Raw genomic sequence first — 23052 nt, 5'->3', positions numbered from 1 at the left:
TGTGACATTGGCAGGGCGTCATTCGACCAATCAAATGCCACAATACAAAGCCCACAGCGAAGTAGAAAATGGTGAAACAACAACCACGTGTGTATTATTTACACATACGTACAGCTATAGATTAGGTACCTGTGTGCAGTACCGGTATGGTACCGAGCATTTATAGTTTAACAATAACATATTGTTATTAATGCATGTACCTTATAGCATGAAAAAAATCATTTAATCGCATTTGGTTCGCCTTTAAACGTGTGAATTTTAAACCTTGAAATTCCGACTGGGGATCAGGATTCATATAGTTTCGAGCACCCGGGATCCTGGCAGTGACCAGTACGTCATAAGTAACAGAGAGGTAAATGGACCTAAATGCTGATTTTTCTGGTGCAGCAATTACTTTAGTTCCCCATTTTGCCAATAGGGGGTGTTATCTGGTAACTCCTGTCCGTCCCCCAATTTTATCAGTGGGTGCAGTATTACAAGACATTGTAACTGCAAGACACCGTGGGGTCGCTGAGTTAAATTATGATTTAATTATAATTATATAATTACAACTTAACTCAGTTATAATTCATGTACAACGCACAGAGCATATTCCTGCAATTGCTGCCCTTCGCAACTATACTTTAACTTCAGTTTCAATTTTGGCTTTCAATACTTGTTTGCAACGTAAAACACGAATCAAATGAATAATATAATCAACACATGATTACGTACATGTATGTTGGCACGGTAACTTACAAATCTTGTAGGTAAGGTGCATTAGTCAGGGCTTTAGGTCACCGGGTGTTGTTCTGAGTGGCTGTGTAAACAAACATATGTTTCATTGACAACTGGGTTCCACGGCAGTGTATATGTGTAACTGGAGCAGCTTTCCAGTGCTTATACTAGCAGTAGTTAGCAGGAATTGCCTGTTAGCTCAGTTGGTAGAGCGCTGGACATCAGCTGCAGAAACCCGAGTTCGAATTTGACCGACGTAGCAAAATCTTTCAACCATTCCACTGGTACCTTGACCCAACAGGTTCCAAGAAGTGTGGAGCTCTGGGCCAGTGATCGTGGGTGTGTTTTGGGAGAGAGGGGAGGATTTAAGTGGGGAGGAGTGTAACAGGAGCAGATTTCCAGTGCTTATACTAGCAGTAGCTAGTGGAAATTTCCCTTTAGCTCTGTTGGTAGAGCGCTGGACGTTGGCTGTGGAGACCCAAGTTTGAATCCTTGTGTCACCCACGTAGGGAAATCCTTCAGCGATTACATAAGTACATGTAAGCAAATTGTACACTCATTCCAAGTTGGTAATTCTTAACTTGATGTATTGTTATCATACATTACATCCAGGCTACCATATTTTATCCTGGCCAAACGAAAACTTTCTGTGTATTTCACACTTGTACCTATAATCTCAAATCGCTGGAAACTACCTCAGCATTCTGCAAATAAGTATGAAGTTATGTTACAAAATTACCACTACACATTTCTTTCAAATTCAGTTTCATAAAGGTCAAAGGGGAAATTACAGCCATTTTGCAATAATCACTTCTCATTTCTCATTTTGTTATGTGCATGGGCAGTTATCTGCTGTAAATTTCACTCACAAATATTAAAATTTACCCTCAAGTTCCTTTATATCAAGCTTTCTCTGATATTCATATTGTTCTCTGTTTCAGTGTGCATGAAGTAGGACCATACAATGTGCACTCTCACCAAATGCGCTGTGAAGTTCAGGCTGTCAACTCTAAAGTCACATCGATGCACATTGTCAAAAATTCTGGCTTGTTTGTACTCTTTATTTTTTTTTTGTGTGTATAACTTAAATGTAGTAGTTGAACTATGCCTAGTTATGTTAAGCATTTAGATACTGTGTATTCCATCGCTGTTTTCTTGCCTGCCTATAACCTAGAGTTCCTCTTCAGCCGTAAGTGGGAAGGTCTGTCAGCAACCTGCGGATTGTCATGGATTTCCCCCGGGCTCGGCCCAGTTTCCACCCACCATAATGCTGACCGCCGTCGTATAAGTGAAATATTCTTGAGTACGGCATAAAACACCAATCAAATAAAATAAAGAAATAAATATAACCTAGAGTTTTACTTTACATACTACTAACGCTAATAATCAGTTTATTACACACATATTTTCTTTTCCACCATTTCATCATTTGTTTTGTATGCACATGTAATTCAGCTGCCAATATCATTTTAATGTCTAAACAGTGTTTCAAATTCTTGGGTGACAAAATAATAACTCTTGTTACAGGTTATCCCCTTCATTTGGAGCCCACCAATTCTCTAAGCTGATGTGTCTAACTATTCAGTGCTCACAAGTGGTGGAGCTGTGCAAGCTTGTCCTTGGAGAGTTCAACATTGACTGATACAGGGGGTAGTCACTTAATTGGTTTTCACCTATTCATTCATATTGTTTGTGCTTCATTTTTACATATTACTTAGTTTCTAAGGTTGTTTGTCTTGTAAGTACATCTGTAATCAATACTCATCTTAACAATTTAGGTTTAAAAATTTTTGGCTATCAGTATTTGTCACACAAGTGTGCCATTTAATGTATTTGCTTTCACTATACATATTAATAACTGGGTCATACCTAGTATCTTCACATTTCTTTGGGGTATTATAATTCATTTAAATGTTTTTTGCTAATGTAATTTTCTGTTCATACACTCCCTCAAACTTTTCTTATCTGCATCAGTGGGGAACTCGTTCACGCATGAATCAAAACATTCCCAAACGTGAACTCCTTTATTTTTTGTTCTTTCCTTTATTAAACCACAGTTGTCAGGGACAGAAGAAAACAGTGCATTTTAGTGTCATTGAGAGCTTGTGTGTAGCTCATCCTTAAGTCTCCCATAAAAGTGTATGTTGTTCAGGCCTAAGCATTTCACAATGGCCTTTGTGGCAGAGGGTTTAGCTCTGTCTGTTTTCCTCCCTTCCAGGCAGCTGTGTGTTCTCTCTTCAAAATTTTGAGAGAAAAGTTTGTTTTTGGGAACTCATTTACTGATGGCCAGGTTAAAAGCCTCTGCCTTGTTAGTACTCAGCAAGTGGCTTGTTTTACTCAGAGCAGATTGTCCAAGGCTAAAAGCCACACGTTGCCTGATTGTATAGTCAGTCTAAGGGCTAGCAACAAGTTCAAAATTGTCACTCACTAAACACTATTTTTAATGCAGTTATCTCCTTTGGTTCCTCCCCATACATATTAATAATATGATAATAATAATATCTTTATTTATTGAAGGTAGCTCGGTCAATTTCCACTGAAACTGATCTTCCCAAAGACCTTCAAAGAGAAAACAGTATGTAGGAAACATATGAAAAGATTAAAATACATAAAAAAAAAATACATCAGTATTTATAAAATAAAAGAAAGCATTGTGTATTTTGAAAAGTGACATACATTCATACATACACACTCAACAACACAACCAATAGTGCTGTCACTGCAACTGTCCCAACCAGCGGGGGAAGTAGGGTAGTGGAAGACGCCCCATTATCGACCCTTTTCTGCCCTCCTGCTGTCTGGAACCCTGACACACATATACAGAGAACAAGCCAAATGAGTGGAAGATTGCCCCTTTAGAAATAATTAGAAATAATAAGATTGTTCTTTAGAAATAATGGTAGATCATTTATGTATAGTATAAAAAGTAAAGGCCGCAATATGGAGCCAGCCTTGCAAGACACTGGCTTTAATATCCTTAGCATTATACATTTCTCCTCCAACAACAACCATTTGTTGTGTGTTGGATAGGTATCACTGGAAGAATGTAAGAGCAGTTGAGTGAATTTGTATGCTTTAAGTTTTTTAAGTAATATATTGTGATTAACAGTATCAAATGCCTGCTTGAAGTCTACAGGTACAGTTCCAATAACTTCAGTGTTATCTGTCGCCGTAAACCAGTGTTCAACCATTTTCAGCAATACAGTTCCACAAGAGCGTAAGAGGGGCAAAAACCACATTTATTTTTGCTCAATAATTTAAAATTTGAGAGATACTCATATAAACAGTTATGTAAATGTCGTTCAGTGATTTTTGAAAAAATGAGTAGGACAGATATTGGATGATAGTTTTCAACTTTGAACCCCTTTTGTGAAGAGGGATAACCATGTCTGGTCATAACACATTTGTTTATTAGCATGGTAAAAGATTTTGCAATAATAGGCGCAGATGATGAAAGAAATTTAGAATTGACATTGTCTAGATCACTAGCCTTATCTATATCAAGCCTTAAAAGGTATTGTAAAACAGAAACGTACAAGATATTTGGTATGGAGTAAAAAGTATCATGAAGAACTTTTCTCTCAACTTGTTCCCTGAGTTTTTCAAGACTTTGAACAAAATTGTCCTTGTTTATATTATTAATATCTATTAAAGAATGGGGACAGTTGAGAAGAAAGTATTGAAAATATGGAAATTTTTAGCTGGATCATCTATTAAATTGCCATCCTCCTCAGTCATAGCCAAATACTGCTTGCACAAACAGTGATTTCCCTGATAACACAGGACAATGGCATCTGTTACGAAAGTCAGGTTTCTACATATGAAGTCCTGTATGTCACTTGGAGTCTGTCAGTAGGCCTCTGTGCACCTACTGTTTCACCTAGATGCAAAGTCGTCCGCAAAGCCAGTTTCCTGTCTTTCTTTCACTCCGCTGTCCTTGTGGGGAACACGTTGTCACAGAATGCCATCACTTTCACCTTGCTGCAATGGCTTTTCCCCAAGTGGTGTGTGTCCAGATGGTGCACTGACTCAGTGGTCCTTGGCTACTGGGTATAATGAACTGTCCGCATCGGTTGTTATGTGTTTCACCTTATCTGTACTATTGATGCCTCATTGTGCTTGACTAGACTGTCTCAAACTACATTGCAATGAGTGCAACAAACGGCATGCAAACGGTTTCCACCCACCATAATGCTGGCTGTCATCGTATAAGTGATGTATTCTTGAGTACTGCGTAAAACACCAATCAGATAAATTAAATAAATCAATTTTTGCCTGATAGTATCTCCATGGTACAACTTTCTACTTTTAGATGAGAAGCCGCACTCAGCACAGGCAAACCTCTCTGTGACGCACACACCCCAAGGCACCTCGCTGTTCAAATCTCAGTTCAGCCCTTCAGGACAGTATGATGTTGTGGTCCAGTGGTCGGCAGATGCAGTATTCTACAGCTCGGCGGTCTTTCCCAGGTGCAGCAGTCTGTAGGTGTTTTGCTCAGCTTTTGATCTCTGGCGTTCAGCCTGCTGGTAAGAGTCCTTGACAGTGGGAGCGAATGGGCCAGTACACCAACATCATAGGGCTGTAGATCGCAGTCCAACAAGTTCACACATTCAATTTTTGTCCAATCCATGCAATCTCACACAGCTGCTGTTGCTCATATGTACATATGTTTTTGGCACATTCCTACCAGCCTGAGTGTTGCTTTATTGCCTCTGATTGAATAGTTTTTTTCTTTTCCTAAACCTTGACACCTGTCTCTTTCTCTGTCCTTTGGCCATGGCAAACACTGTGTTTCTCAAAAAGTACAAAATCTCATATCTAATGTGAGCTTCACTGAATAATTTTATTCTGCTAGGCATGTCCAGTTTCAGAGTTTATATGCACCAAAAGCACCTACCTGTTATGTATCCCCGACATCCATTGACACCTTCAGAACCTATCACTTATGCACCACTTGACAGTTAAACATTTACATTTAAAACTTCAAGTTTTCCTTTTTGACAGTTTTATTTGATTGGTGCTTCCTTGTGCTAAAGCAGCATAAGTTTCAGTCAAGTCAGTCAGTTCAACCACAAAATTAAGGTTCAGTCTTACAACAAATCACAGGGATCTGGGAAGATGTCAAAGTGACACGTCAGTAGTCACTGTTGTCTGCAGCACCCGTCACACTATACAAACTAGCCTCTATTATGATTAGTCAGTGTCTCTTAATATCATTGGCTCTTTTCATATATTCCCACTGAAAAAATGAATAAAAAAAAACAATCTGAATGTAGTGCCTGTAACATGGAATTGACCAATCACAGGATTGCAATTGCCACAAACAGTACACGGATTGCCAAATGCAGTTCACCATGTGTATACAAATACCACAGTCCACAGTGGCATCGTTTACAACCACAACGATTTACAAATCTATAACATATGAAGTCACTGCTCTGCATTCTTTATGCATGTTATGAATTTAAGACACTGTAATATTTTATGCCTTTTTTGTTTATTTCATGGCAAGATCTTAATTAGGTGTTCAAGCCATTCCCTCTTGTGTTCGTTAAGATTATTTGTCTTTATTATTATTCTCACCAAAATTGTGCCGCGTTTCTGGTGAAAATGGTTATTCTGAAGTTTATGAAATTTTAACATGTCTGTCTGTAGGACTTGAACGAATGAATGATTATGGCAAAAAGCTGCATTGGCAATATTTCAGGCATATTGTGGGGACTGTAGGACTTGAAGTTGTGCATCCTAACTTTTAGGTAGATTTTGTCGCGTGACTTGGCGACCATCTTGGATTTTGATGAAAACCTGAAAAAAATCTTCTTCTCCAGAACGGCTGATGTGACTGAGCAGAAATTTCAACTGAATGTGTACAAAGCCTAGGCTTGTTAAGTTTGAGAATGAGAACTTTCTTGGTTGAAAATTGTACAAGCTTGCTATTGGGTTAAATTGTCTTGTAACCCCAAATTTCGTTTTTTGCTAATAATGTCTACACTTGTTCAGGTGATGTTCTGCAAATAGTCCTGTCATATGCAGTTTTTGACGCTGATTCCGAAAATACAATTTTTGCAAAACCGGAAGTGACATTATCAAACCAGAAGTGGGTATACCTCCTTAACTAGTGAAGCTAGAGATGCAATCATCCCAAGGCAGGCAGACAAATTTTGCATTACCGAAAGTGACGTCAACAACCCGAAAGTAGTACATGCCAAAAAATTTGCAGTTTTTTCATTCTCAAAATTGAAAAACTTCTAAGCGAACGAGGCTCGACAGAAATGCGTGAAACTTAGATAGGTGACAGACCTGGAGATGTGCTCTTACGAGTAAAGATTTGGGTGTCCTCACGTCATGTGACGTGGCGGCCATATACATTTGATATGAAAATGTTTGAGAGTCATTTTCTCCAGAACCCTGTCTGATTGTCTTGAAATTTAGCACACATAACAAGCGTTCCCTGGAGACTGTTTGGAAGAAAGAATGCAATGTTTATGCAAATTAGGTTTTACATGATACAGAGGAAGTGATATCACGTTTTTGTTGTGTGTGTGTGTTTTTTGGAATTTCAGTATTCTAAATATGCTATCTGACATAATTTGATGTCCAGATCACGAATTTGTTCTTATTTTTTTCCTGTAAGATGTAGTTATGTTGCAAATTGTGATCAGAAATTTGCAATTTCCCCATATTTGTAGGTCTTGTGACAGAAAACTGATACACCTGTAGAGTTCAAGATTGCTGATTGAAAGGGACTATATATGTACTGTATGTATGCTGAAAATGTTTGAGTTGTCTTAAGACAGGATATACAGGGTTTCAAAATTTGAAAAAAGGCCGATTTACGACTTTTTGGCACATTTACAAGACATGTTACATAATGCATATACAACCTGTTTGTGTCTTGAATGAATGTAGAAATATTGTAAGTATGTCACCCGACATAGTTTGATGTTCTTATCTCGAACCCGGTCTTATTTTTTTTTCTTGATGTGTATACTTTTGACCTAAATTGTGATTAAGCTGTGAAAAATCGCAATTATCCCAGTATTTGCTGGACACTAGACAGAAAACTGCTATAGTTGTAAGCTGAAAATGACTGTATAATAGGGCTATGTATGTTCTGTAAGTATGCTGAAAATCCTTGAGCTGTGTGGAAAAGAAGAGGACATACACGCCTTTAAACATTGCCCACAGGTTGATTGACTACATTTGACACATTTATATGTACATATTATGTAGTGTACGTACAGTGCATTGATGGTTACGAAGAATATGTGCTTTCTATCAATGCATAGACACCATTCAATTAATGTACTGTTTCTGCAATATTACGATTGACTGAAAGTGTTTATGTGTCATTTTCTTGACAAGGTTTAATGCGATTAAGCTGAAATTTAAAATGCAGATAGAGCATGTTCGAACAAATGAAGGGTGCAGAAATTAGTTGTTTATCTTGAAAACTGTGGAAATGTGCTGATCACTGAATTTGTCACAGAATCAATATTTTCTGAATTTAAATATTTTCTGTATTCTACTTTATGTAGTTTGATGACCTGACTATGAAGCTGCTCTGAAATCTATATCTGCTATGTATATAATAAACAGTCATATTTCTGACAGTACATAATAATTTTGGCCTTTCTTTTTGATTTAATTCCGACATCTTAGTACTATCTAATGTATGAATGACGTGTATGTGTCTGTGTCATTCTGCTGTATTTTGGTTTAGAGGACAGGATTTGAACATATCTCGCTGAACATTATACAGTTTTATGAACTGCTCAGTCAGGAGAGCTACAGGTGTTCACTGACTGCCTTGTTTGCCATTAATCACATTCTTCAAAATCAGCAACAGACATTAATTTTGATTTGTCATTCTGTCTGCTCACCTGTACTCTGTCCACCTATCTATCACACAGATCTCATTGTCTCATTCTCATAAAATTTTGTGTGCATGTGTTCATTTTGTGTAACCTCACATCAAGTTTGAAATCCAGCTTACTCCATGAATAATTGTTGCATATTTCGTGTGTCGTATAAATCTTAATTTGCCATAATTATGACCTTGAGGGTGCTTTACTTTTCAACTTCATGCATATCATTGATTCTGTTAACTTTATTCTTAATGTTATATTCGTATCCTTGAAGGTCTGCCAGCAAGCTGTAGATGGTCGTGAGTTTTCCCCAAGATTTGCCCGGTTTAATACTGGCTATCATCATGTAAGTCAAATATTTTTGAGTACTGTATAAAGCTCCAGTTATATAAATAAATAATGGTAATGTTATAAATAGTCTTTAACGTCACGCCAACTTGCTTTTTTAAAAAGGTTTTTCCCTCTCTCACAGCTTGGGGCACATTGGTAACAGTAAACATTTGACAACATATGGGTTTTCTCCAGCTTCCTCCACCCATAAAAGTTACTGCCATCACATTAGTATGTCATTAAACAACAGTTAAGTTAGTAAAGAAATAAATACACAAGGTTAAAAAAGAAAGTTACATAACAAAAGCTACAGAATACACAAATAATAAAGCATGTTCATGTAGTAGCTGTCTGGTTGAAAAACAAATATTCATGAATTTCATCATATTTGGCCACTGCCCTAGCAGGTTTGTTTATTAATTCCATTCTTATAATTTGCCTCTAAAGGGTACATTTATCGTACATATACCATCACCCATCCAAGCTTACTCAACAAAGCTCTGTGAGTGTAGATAATGTAAATACTTCAGCGTTCCACATTTCATGCACACTAATTACTTTGATGAGCAATTTTATTGAAATCTTTATTTATTTAGGGGACAAGTTTCTCTTTTTTTTAACCTATTCTCACATTTTATTCTTTTGTTTTTCTTCGATCTACAATACTTACAATTGTAGTTTACAAACAAATTTGAAGGTTTATTATACTTTCTTTGCTCCAGCTACCGGTGTATAAACCCTTTGTTTGCTTAGTTTCAAAAAATCCATTTTCAGTTATTTTCATTGCATTTTTTCCACTTGTAGTAAAATAAAATTGCTAACTTCTGGTGACTTGCAATCAGCATCTCAAAGTTCATCAGATAGCATAGTTTTATGTAATGTTTTCTAATAACTGGTTGCAAAAAACATAAAAAGGATTTCACATTTTCCAAATTTTAGTGACTTATATGGACTAGCATGCTATTAAAGGTTTTGCACTAAATTCAACATGGCCACCAAGTCACATTACCCAGTTTGCTGATGGACATATTGCATTTTTTTTCCAAATAGCATCAGCTGATGGGATGTTACATGTGCTAAATATAGGAGTATAAGGAGATATACCCACTTCTGGTTTCAAGGATGTCACTTCAGGTTATGTGTTTGTATATTTACAATCATCGTCCAAAACTGCTACACATACAATTGTTTTGCAGAAAGTGCAAGTTGTTTGTTTGTTTTTTTTCTGTCCTACTTTTGGTTTGCAAAGGTAAAATTTGTGTCTTTGCATTGGCATTATGCTGGGCTATCATTTGTTAAGGAGATGTACCCACCTCCAGCTTTTAGGATGTCAACTTCAGTTTTATACAAATTGCCAGAACTAAATCAGACAGTGTAGAAACCTCTATCACAAAGGCTACACCAAAGGCAAAACTGTCCAGTGTGGCAAAATAGTTACAACACACTAAAATAAAGAGTGTTAGTTTATCTACATGCTTACCACTTTTTAGCCTCACCGTAGCAATGGGTCCTGGTTGTGTGACTTTTAAGAATGAGAAAAACAGCAGTTTTTTAGTGTTATCTGCTGTTCTCTGGGCATCGCAGAAAAAAAATGGAACGATATTTAAGTTCATCAGGCAAAACTTCAATCTAACTGTGTACAGGTTATTTTTGATGTCACATGACTGAGTTTTGTATTTTATTTGATTGGTGTTTTATGCCATGCTCAAGAATATTTCACTTATATGATGGCAGTCAGTGTTATGATGGGAGGAAACCAGACTGAGGGAAACCACAACCTTCTCTTACTTCAAGAGGAATACCACATTCCAGTTGTAAATGCCATAAATGTTACCAAAAAGTATACTTTTTGTGAACCAAAGCAGTCATGTTTTCTTAATTTCTCCTGATTATGGGTATTAATTCAATGAGAGGCATTACCTGCTGTCAGTAGACATACTGTGGACACTTTCAACACCAAGTGCACAGCATGTTTTCAAACTGGCATTCTGGTTTGTGTAAACAAGGATTTGCATTCAGTGTGTATGAAACACATATGGGTGTATCATTTTCCTTCTAAAGTACTAGTATTTGATTTGCCTGATGAAAAATGTTTTCTTCATGCAGCTCTGTCAAATATATATTTTCTCATTAACATCTGTGATATTTATTGGCAGATTGACCACTCCATTTTCTGATGTGGTGGAACAGTTTGCACTGTCATCGTTATCTTCATCTCATTGAACTTCAAGCAAAATGCAAGCCATCAATCCAGGACCTTCTACAGAAATGCATCCTACACCTTTCACAGACTTAAATGTACTGTGTGCAGTAATGCTCGAATGACTATACTCGGGAACGTCCAAATATGGAGAAGAGTAAACATTAATAACATATTTGTAATAATCAGCTCATTACATATTATTCTTGCTGATAGTATGAGTACATCAATGCAGAAATTGCAAAGTTCTTGCCCACTTGTTAAAGTGAAGGTAGAAAGTGATAATATTTAAATTGTGTAATGTATATTACATATAGGTGAATGACTTAAAATTTTCCCCCAGAGTTCAGTTTTAGAGGCAAATAAATGTTGTCAGATATACTTTTGGTGCGATAACTTACCTATTCCTTAGGATATCGTCCTACTTTCCAAACAAAACCCAAAACACCTTTATAACATTAATAGAACTCTCAGAATAAGACACAAGGTACAATTTTTGTGATGGTTCAAATTTAAGGTCATATACCATAAATTTCCAAAGTACTTTAACTGCCTTATCGGTGTAAATGTTCAAATAATATGTCTTTGTCCATGTTCATTTGTAATATTTTTTGGTTAAATAAGTATAAATAAAGGGTTCAAAGTTTATTTGTGTTGTGATCAAATTAATTTATTTCTTCATGAGTGTGCATGCTCAGTTGACAACAGTGTCCTTTCATCCCTTTCACAATGGTGTCAGAACAGGTAAGGTAAAGTGATAAGGCCTCCGTGGCCTAGATGGTTAGCGGCACAATGACCCAGGAGCCTCACACCAATGAGGTCGGTGTGAGTTCAAGTTTAGCTCATGCTGGCTTCCTGTCTGACCATATGTGGGAAGATCTTCCAGCAACTTGCAGAGGCCAGTTGGTTTCTCCAGGCTCAGGCTCTGCTCAGTTTCCTACCACCAAATAAATAAATATAAACTGCATATGTATATCATACCTGCACATATATATCATACCTCACAATATATATATTGTGAGGATTGTGCTCATTCAGGCACTTCTTCCCAGTGACTACTGTATCCTGTTTGGTGTTATGTGTGGTCTATACTTCAGCCAAATATATACTGAAACTTAGCATATTAAATGCATGTCATTTTATCTGTAGTTCAGTGCCTTTACAATATTTCAACTTGGTCAATGGAAATGGGACCAATGGAAACAAGACAAAGGAAGCTGTTTGAATAAAGGCCTACCACTCCCTGTGTTTTCGGTGTTTAATGTTACGCCATACATATACTTAGGCATAAGTAGTCATTAAAACTAACTATTTCAGTGTGGTTGTAACAAGCTGTAAAAATAAAAAAAAAATAGGAAATAATTTAAAAGAATTGTAAGGCTGATGTGTTCACTATTTCTCCATTATTTGGTGTTCAGAGGCCGGTCACCCCAGTGAAGAAACTGTTTAGCAGAAAATCTGCCACCTGAATCACAAACTTGCAACTTTTAAAATTTACATCCGATTCATGTACATCCGATGTGTAACAACGCCATTCCAGTGTAATAAATAATTACTGTATCATTAATTAATAACTAATACTGTTAAAATTTCGATTTCAAAGTTTTAATCTGGCAAAAAGAGAACTATATCCCCATTATTTGTGCATACCATAAACCAGGCTTTTCTCTCTAAGTTTTATGCAACCTTTGACAGTGTGAAATCGAAACAAATAAAGAATATCGAGAAGATATACGTCAAGTTTCATACAATTTTCTGCACTCACTCTGTTGGCTTATATTCGTGTTTTCAATGAAGAAATGTTTTCATGTCAAAGTAAAGGCTGAAATCATTTACAAGAAACGCTGTCCAGCAAAATAGGTCCATGGATTTTTTAAAAAATTTTTCCAACCATTTTATGGGTTTTAAACATCAAGTTCTAAAGTTGGATGTAGCGACTCCAGAGGGTATCCGTCACACTATAACGCCAACCATATGTTTATTTACAGTGTTTAATGGTCTTTTACCTGATATATTCTTCATGTTAATGTTCCTTCGTCTTCAACGGTTCTGTGAAGTGGGGATGTTACGAGTCCAAATTCACTTCAAACCAAGACATAACCAAATCGAAATTTATTTGTCAATATGCGCTATTTCTCTGACACTGTGCCTGATTATATATTTATTTATTTGAATTGTGTTTTACGCCGCACTCAAGTATATTTCGCTTGTAGGGCGGCGGCAAGTATTATGGTGGGAGGACACGGGGCATATCCCAGCCGAAACCCACGACCATCCGCAGGTTGCTGCAGACCTTCCAAAGGAATATATAGAATGTTATCTACAGCAAGAAAATGGATGAAAGTACGTGTGATACAGAATTTGTTTAATTTGAGCCCTGCTTATAATATGAGGTAGGGCTGATATTTATACACTGGTTTTCACTCAGATAGCAGTGCTCATATGTCTAGGTTAGGTAAATCTACCTTTTCCTGTTTCCAAAACTGTATTCATATAAAATCAAGAAAATACACAACTTATTCTGCCTACGTATATAAAGAATGGACTCGGTAACAAGTGGCTGAGGAGCCCGCAGTGCCAGTTCATCACTCAAATAGCAGGTGTCTCTGTCCAGGATTAGGCTAGGGTTAGGTGAATACTACCTTTTTTCCTATTGAAATGCGATGTTTTATTCAAATTAAGAAAAGGTGTGACATACTGTGTCCACATTACAAAGGAGAAATTCAGCAGCACTAGCAGGAGTCAGCAGTGGCAGCTTATAACTCAGTTCGCAGTGCGTATATATGGGTTAGGGTTGGGTCATTCTTAGCCTGTTATATTTGAAATTCGACATACCGGTGAAATTAAAGAAATACACGGCATATGCAATATATTAATTGGATAAACAATCCATATAGAGCAGCACGTGGCTTAGTACCACTGAGGACCGCTAGCTCATCTCTCGGAATGCCCTGGAGATCTCCAAAGTTAGTTATTGCAGCATTATTATCCAAGAGTCCTATCACCAGTGTTGATAGCTGTGAGTTCGAGTCTAGCTTATGCTGTCTTTCTCTCCAACTTTAACTCGAAAGACCTGGGACCACCCTGTGGACTGTCGTAGGTTTCTCCCGGGCTCTGTCGGGTTGCCTCTCATCATAATTCTGGCCGCTGTGGTATAAGTGAAATATTCTTGAGTACAATGTAAACTTCCAAAGAGATAAATAGCTATGTATGTATCTATGCTTGCGGTTTAACGTCGTACTTCACAATTTTTTAGATAAATAACTAAATTTGCCAACGAAGTGCTATAACATATGAACATTGTACGTGGTGTTTTCCTCAGAAAATAATTGATGACAGATATTATATATGCAATTTGACGCAAATATTTACGACTTTAACGTGTAAAGAATCAGTATCTGTATTTGGTACCTCTTGTTTTGAAATGCGCAGATCAATGTTACATACTCTAACGTTTTAGGCATATATATATATTTATATATATCACTATTCAAACTAACTGCATTCACTGTCATCTTCAGACGGGTAAAATGTTGATTCTCCTTTCTGGATGTTCGCGAAGGAAAAAGACCACCAAGCAACGTTTGTAACGTGGCAAAACTGCTTAAATATGACGCTAAATAGCAATCAGTCAATAAAGCGGCTTACAACAGCATGTCCTGCCATGAGACCCCTAAATTAACATCAACCAATGTTTATCAGATATTCAATCATTTATTTATTTATTTATTTGATTGGTGTTTTACGTCGTACTCAAGAATATTTCACTTATACGACGGTGGCCAGCATTATGATGGAAGGAAACCGGGCAAAGCCAGGTGGAAACCCACGACCATCCGCAGGTTGGTGGAAGACATCCGCTGTACGTCCGGAGAGAAAGCCAGCATGAGCTGTGCTTGAACTCACAGATAAGAGGCTCCTGGGTCATTACGCTGCGCTAGCGCGCTATCCAACTGAGCCAAGGAGGCCCCGATATTCAGTGCGCCGTGTTTTCGTTTATAATATCCATTGCTATGACATATTAAACAAAACCAGACATTTCAAAACACCAGAGCAGTTAGTAATTGCATGTTTATTACACATCAATAACATTAATCTAACCACGTTGTACAAAAAGCTCTGAAATAAATATGTAAAGAAGGAATACAAAGTCCATGATAAATTTTATAAACATTCTTGTCCTATTTCACTGAGAGCTTGCAGTCTTACCATATAGTCAGTCTCAGTATGCTGATAAAAGTACAACAGAATAATATACTGTATATCAAGTATGTCACAGCTAGTGTGGGTCTTGCCACAATGAATAATCCACAGTAATATGCACCGTGAGATGTAAGCAACATAGATTTCTAAGTAATCTGTATAAATCCAGTATAGCCTTCATGATGACACAAACATGTTCCTTTATTAAACATTTATCAAACAATATGAAGATATTGGATATGAAGGTTTTTGCGTCTACATTTGTACACAGCATAAAAGTGTACAAAAGCTAAAACAAAACTTTTTCACCTGTATAACTCAGCTGCAGTCTGGGATACGACTCAGTTGTGAGCCGCATAAGTTACAGACAAGTTTAATAAGGCATTCAGGGAACACCGACTGCTCGCGTGATTGAAGAGTTCGTAAAACGCATGATGTTTAAGTCAGGTGATACAATCAAATACTGTCTAAACCAAAATAAAAGAGAATGACATCATCATACACAGATATCATTCTCTCATTAGATAGTGCTACAAGAATTTGTCATTGATTCAACAACAAACGGCAAAATTATAATACTCTCATAATTATAACTGTTTATGGTATGCTTAAGATGGCAGAGCAGCCACTTTGTATGTTATAATCCGTTGAGGTGGAAAAAGACACCATTGTGGGAAGTTGGTAATGGTCTTTGATATGCATATGTTGAGCTAAGATAGTAAAAAAAATTCCTTGTAAGGAGTTCCAACGCCGACTCGCAGGAGTAATTTTTAATATGCAAATCTCTACGCATGATTGGCTATCCGTGTCCTATGGGTGGCCACTGCAAGCCCATGATTAGCTGTACTCTACGCATGATTGGCTATCCGTGTCCTATGGGTGGCCACGACAAGCCTATGATTAGCTGTACTCTACGCATGATTGGCTATCCGTGTCCTATGGGTGGCCACTGCAAGCCTATGATTAGCTGTACATGACAACAGTCACTGACTGTGTGAATGGTTTAAATATTCCGTCGAGGTATAGGTATGGGCCAGTGTAACAGGCTCCTAGTACTAATACAGGTGTGGACAGCTTTGACACTCCACAAATGTGGTAAAGTTGCTAGAGAGACAGTAAGCTTCTCTAGTTTGGTGTTTGTCTGAGAAACTGTAACCATACTTGGATGGTTTATAGAAATATTTGTTTACAGTCCACAAAACAGAAAATTGCCAGGGAATCATGGCTGTCAGTATCGTTCTTTGTAGGTCAGTGCACAAAAATTGTAGACATAAGTGTAAGTTTTCTTGATTCAAAGAAATAGGTAAGCACAGACAGGGAGTCACTGAGCATATATCTCTCTGTTGCTATCCACTGGTACACAGTTTATACGCACAGACAAGGAGTCACTGAGCATGCATGATCATTTGTGGATTGTGATATTGTGGGATAAGACAATTTGGACCTATGTACTGTCTGCACCAGTGAGGGCTACGTTGACTCTACAAGTAAAAATATTTGCCTTCCTTTCATTCCAGATATAAATCATGAGTTGCAGAAAGAATCAGAAATGAGACTGGCTGAGGTGAGCTCGTATGTATTTTATGCATTGGAGAAAGGAGTTGAACTGTTCACTTTTCTCAGTATTTACCCCTTGCAATGTGGTTATGTGAGATGACCTGTAATTGTTTCCTAATTTGTGAGAAAATCCATGAAAGAGATCATGACCATAGGACTAAACCACAGGAACAAGTGGGGCCAGCCTACCCAAGACACCTTGGTACAGCCCTTCTCACACTTCTGTTCATTCGATGGAGAAGTCATAGTTTTGCTTCATGCCAATGGTGTAGGATGGCAGCTGTCGTACACGATTTCCATGTGTGCTGAAATAATACGCCACTCCATCTTCAGCATTGTACAGACTATGTTTATTATACAGACCTGGGTGGGCTGTGGAAGGTGGGTTGTATAATGTTTATGGTACAGACCCATATGGACTGTGGAAGGTAGGTTGTTGAGTGTTTATTACACAGACCTGGGTGGGATATGAAAGGTGGGATGTACTGTGTTTATTATAGAGACCTGGGTGGGCTGTGGAAGGTGGGTTGTAGTGTGTTTATGGTACAGACCCAGATGGACTGTGGAAGGTAGGTTGTCGAGTGTTTATTACACAGACCTGGGTGGGCAGTGGGAGATCGGTTGTAGAGTGTTTATGGTACAGACCCAGATGGACTGTGGAAGGTAGGTTGTCGAGTGTTTATTATACAGACCTGGGTGGGCTATGAAAGGTGGGTTGTAGTGTGTTTATTATACAGAACTGGGTGGGCTGTGGAAGGTAGGTTGTTGAGTGTTTATGGTACAGAACTGGGTGGGCTGTGGAAGGTGGGTTGTTGAGTGTTTATTATACAGACCTGGGTGGGCTATGAAAGGTTGGTTGTACTGTGTTTATTATACAGACCTGGGTGGGCTGTGGAGGGTGGGTTTTAGTGTGTTTATTATACTGACCTGAGTGGGCTGTGGAAGGTGGGTTGTAGTGTGTTTATTATACAGACCTGAGTGGGCTGTGGAAGGTGGGTTGTAGTGTGTTTATTATACAGACCTGGGTGGGCTGTGGAAGGGCAGTTGTAGTGTGTTTATTAAACAGACCTGGGTCGGCTGTGAAAGGTGGGTTGTAGTGCGCTAATTATTCAGGCCTGGGTGGACTGTGGAAGGTAGGTTGTCAAGTGTTTGTTACACAGACCTGGGTGGGCTATGAAAGGTGGATTGTAGTGTGTTTATTATACAGACCTGGGTGGGCTGTGAAAGGTGGGTTGAAGTGTGTGTAGAGGGACCAGGGTGGGTTATGGGCAGTGTGTTGTAGTGTCTGTACACTGTTGAATGGGATATGGAAGTAGGTGTGTAGTGACCTGGGTGGGCTAAAGAGTGTGCATTGTGCGAATATTTGGATGAGCCACGAAAGGTGGGTTTAATATGTGAAGTGTGTTGATTGTACAGAGAACTGGGTGGGATTTGAAAGGTCTGGTGTAGTGTGTGCATTATACAGAGAGAATATTGATGTAGAATATTGAGTAGACGGTGTGTAAATTGGCATGTGATGGCAGCAGATGATTCTCCATAGAGAGGAGAGCTGTGTTTTGATGAGAAAACACGCCAGACTGCTTCAGCATCTTCTCAACATTCCACTCAAGCTCAATGGCTCCATCAACTTGGTCCAGTTGTTTGGGATAAACAGTTTCTATAAAATAGAACAATACACTACTTCTTGTATCCTGTGAATATTGTTAGTAAGGATGGCACAGACTAAAGCCATTGTAAGCATGACTGTAGTGCAGTGGGACACTTTGAATGGGACTATGGCTTCACAATAAACATATGTAACGATTAGTGTGTACTTACAGTTGGTATACAGCGCCACAGTGCTCTACACTAACTGACTTGCACAATTGCACAGTATTACATGGCAAACTACACTTTGTCACATAAATAACAATGCCATTGTTTATATGCACACATTATATTTAATACTACTTATAAGGCATAAAATTATAGTTGTGTTAATTTGTTTTAGCAGTACTGGACACATGTTTAATTTTACTCTTTTATATATTAATAGAAAATGAAAGCTTTTTAATAAATATATTGAGAGAATGATACCCAGGGACTGTCTGGAAACATCGTCATGTAGCGCTGTTCTACAACAAGTACCAAGCTCAGGTCAGAGAGAATGCTCCCCATGGGTATCCTACATTTGGTACAACAGTTAATCATTGGGGCTGGTTTGAAAGCTTGCCATGATGATACATGTAATTTAGCATGTAAAGGTAACACGAGAAAAAAATGTACAGTGTGACAATTGTTTGTTTGGGATTTGAAACTATGAAAGAGTTTCCTGCCTGTTGAACTTGAGCTCAACACATAAAGTACTGAGGTCGTGAATTTGGTAATTTACGGTACTTAATACACTCACAAAGCACAAAGGATATGAACTTAAACAAGTGTCTCCTTAAAAGAAGAAGTTGTAACTTTTAGCATGAAGGGGATAGTGCAACTACTGATTGACCAGTATCAGTATGATGGCTCGGGCGGGGCCCCTTAGTTCCCCTTCGGTAAAGCAACTCAGTGAAGCAGCACTAGATAAAAGAGCGGTGGAATTCCGTCCTGCAACAAGGAGGCACATTACCTACACTCTAAGCATTCCCTCATTGTCACATGACTGTAAAATTGTTAAATATGACTTTAAGCCCCAAGCCACTCACTCACATGGCTATACCATCTAACGAACAACATATCTTTACTTTTCCAAAAAGCCAGGAAAGAAATTTAATATTATGCTTTCAGCACTTGTAATAAATGTCCCAAAAATTACAAGAATTTGGGTAGCTAAAATGTTAACAGAGCATGAGCTATGGAACATGTCTTTGTGTTGTGTTCCCCATGTGAGCAAAACCTGAGCTTAGTACATGCCGTACATATGCCTGCATGTTGACTAATAAATTGATTTGCTTACGCAATGGCATCGAGTTTTGTAGTTTGAGGAAACTGTCCAGGGTAAACCACCAGCCTTGAGCATGTTTATACTATGTTAGAATGCAAGGCACAGGGTATTGAATGAATGCAAGACTGCCCAACAGCACCCTGAGATACTGCATACCTATACCAAGTGCCTATGATGTTTGGGAAAGCAGAGATTGCCTGCGAGCACCGGGATTGAACCTACACTCTGTTTGTCTGTGAGTTAGAGTCAAGCTGCTAACCATGCTTCATGTAGCTGTGTGCTATTACAAGACAACTTGAGGCATCCATCTGTGGGTAGGTTGTAGTTGCACCACCCACAATTGTCCCCATTGATGCTTGCCATATGTATGAAGAATGATGACTGAATGATATGTGTTGACCACGGAAATGAAGAGTACCTGATAAAGTATACTAGTACATGTACCTGGAATGTAAGGATACAGCAATTATATTTATGCTTTACAGGTGAGCCAACAATAAAGGTTGAAAGATGGAATAAAAATAAACTTGAAAATTAACCATTATATTTTGTGATTTTCCTGTTTTTGAAGGCTTTTGGATAACACAAATATGTCTTAAACAATTACTGGGACAATCCACATGTGCCACAAAATTAGATGATTTTTGAGTTTCATATTTGCACTGCTTTAAAACATTAGAAAAAAAAGAAGATTTTGCCCCGTAAAAACAGAAATATTAATTGCCGAGGCCTAAAGACTCAAAAGTATTGTACATCTGGATACGGTTCAGAGACCTCCAAGTTGCTCCAAAGATGTACAGGAGAAACAGACGGCAGAAATAGTTAACTGTTGTATTTCTAATTTGATAAGTTAATGACCATGCAACCTGATGAAGAACTGAGTAATGATTTGTTCACTCAAGACAACAAAATTGAGTATTATATTTGATTATTATTTTAATAAAATGACAAACTTTATTCGAATGAAGTGATGATTTACAAGAAAACTGATGGATTGTATTGCATGCACCGAGATTAAAACCAATTGAGACAACAAGCCTCAACAGAGGTGATTTAGACTACCTGTGCAGAAACAAGGTTTGCGTCACAAACGGTGAAAATATAAAATGAAGTGTGAAGTGTTCATCAAAGATGGCAGGATTAATTGCAGATGATGGATTTATCTGTCTCTAGTCACCCCAAAATGTTGTCTTCTGTTGTACTCGTGGGAGGGATAGAGAGGATCTGAAAGAAGAATAGATGGTGTTTTAAAGCATAATAACCAAGCAGAATTTGTTGCATGAACAGCATTTATATCTAAAACCATCTGGCACTGGGCTGATGTGAACAGGTGTCAAAAATAAATAAGAACACATAATGTGGCTAGTGTGTGCACTACATAATAACAACTAGCTCTAGAGGAATGCACTTAACTGAAGCTAATGAGGCAATCATGAGCACTGACCCAGGAGTTGAAGAGTCAGTTGTGCAGTACATAATTTAATTTGGCTTTTAGGATTTGCAAGTAAATTGCATGTTTTGTTGAATTTGGCAGAATGCTTCTAATGTATTTATCTGATAGTTTGTTAATGCTGTACTGAAGACTTGTTGACTCGTATAATGTTCATGAGTATTATGGGTTAATGAAATGGGAGTGCCCATGGAAAACCACAATTTATTTATTTGGTGTTTTACGCCATACTGAAGAATATTTCACTTATACGACAGCGGTCAGCATTATGGTGGAAGGAAACTGGGCTCAGAACCCACGACCATCTGCCAGTTGTTACCAAACCTTGCCACCTAGGACCGCAGAGGACATGAACTGACTGCGACTACATTAGTGACAGGCGAATAGCTCTGAATACAGGCAGCTGACTAGGGCCATACATGAACTCTGTTATACCTCTGTGTACATATACTTTGTATAGTAATATACAGTATTACAGTACAGATATTGTGTTGTGTATATTGTAGCTGAGAGGAGATCGAGATGGGTGAGTATTATGATGCTGCTAGTTTATTTACTTATTTGATTGGTGTTTTGCAATGGACTGAGGAATATTTTACGTATTTAACAGCAGAAAGCATTATGGTGGAAACCAGTGAGAGTACAAGGGAACTTAGTTCACAAATATAAGCAATTATTTGATGACCAGTTTTGACTGAACAGACACACAGATGAACAAACTGTTTCACAGACCAAATATACGCACCATCTGCAAGTGCAATTTAAGGACACCAATTTTGTTCGCATCTGCAAACAATAACACTGATGGCTGCTGTGGTTTTACTGTCTATACTGTAAATGCATTGGCAACCATTACACTTTATACTCTATGGCTTGCAATAATGGGTTAAATGCTAAACTGTAACAGATTAAAGCAACTGTGTCACACTTTTATTACAAGAATGACATTTGGAAGTACCGGTGGTGGGAGAATTTATTTACATAACTCACTCACATGTACTTGTGTTTTACGAAAGGTGAATGTCAGCACTTGGCTTGCATCATGGTTGACAAGGATCTTGAAGATGCCTTTGAATGAATCTGTAATATAATAAAGCTGGAGGTAAGATAACTATGTACAACAATTTTTTTGGCAAATGGAATAATATTATGTAGTGCATATATATATACATCAGAAAAGACATGATAACCTTAAGTGAAAAGATCCCTTTGGTGTATTTATGTATTTGTTAGCTTGATTACACATATATTTTGTAAAAGTGTTGCCTACATGATTTACATACATTATGCTAAGGGAGGGTATGAGATGACCGCTGATGCTGCAGATGGTTGTGCCTTGAATAATATTTAATGTGTTACCGTTACAAAAATGTAACTACATGCACAGTTAACCACATATTTTGAAAAGATTTTATTCAAATTAACAGGTTTGGTGTGAGAATTGGCAGTAAACAAGAACTATTGTTACTAATTAACTGAAACACCTGCAGCTACACAGTGCATGCACATGTAGCAACAAGGAACATAAAATTGTGAGGAGGAAATCAGTGCAAAAAGACAAGTTAACAAAATGGGTTACTAATACACAGTTTCTTTGATCTACATATACACATTTAACCAAATTGACCCAATTTTATGATTGGTAAGAAGAACCATGACGAAGTTGCACTGATGGAGAGGCAATATGATGAACAGTGAAACAATGATATACATATGAAAGTGACCTTACTTGATTTTGGTTTGAAGCAATACCGAAGGCCATGTGTAGAAAAAAACTAGAAGGTTGTGATGCCAAACATTAAAGGTAACA

At 37.8% G+C, this 23052-nt stretch overlaps 2 long non-coding RNA genes across 2 annotated transcripts; both read left to right on the top strand.

Moving 5' to 3' along the window:
* Positions 1 to 1055: 1055 nt before the first annotated feature.
* On the top strand, positions 1056 to 4490 carry LOC135481689 (uncharacterized). Its single transcript, XR_010446170.1, has 3 exons — positions 1056 to 1250; positions 1659 to 1766; positions 2245 to 4490. It is a non-coding gene; the product is annotated as an uncharacterized LOC135481689 (long non-coding RNA).
* A 551-nt stretch (positions 4491 to 5041) lies between these two features.
* LOC135481690 (uncharacterized) lies at positions 5042 to 11391 on the top strand. The gene is made up of 3 exons (XR_010446171.1): positions 5042 to 5243; positions 8860 to 8931; positions 11072 to 11391. It is a non-coding gene; the product is annotated as an uncharacterized LOC135481690 (long non-coding RNA).
* Positions 11392 to 23052: the final 11661 nt, after the last annotated feature.

The sequence above is a fragment of the Liolophura sinensis genome, unplaced genomic scaffold (genome assembly GCF_032854445.1).
Source record: "Liolophura sinensis isolate JHLJ2023 unplaced genomic scaffold, CUHK_Ljap_v2 scaffold_533, whole genome shotgun sequence".
Classification (NCBI taxonomy): Eukaryota; Metazoa; Mollusca; class Polyplacophora; order Chitonida; family Chitonidae; genus Liolophura; species Liolophura sinensis.
Note: the sequence above shows the minus strand (reverse complement) of the source record. Positions and strands in the feature narration are given on the sequence as shown.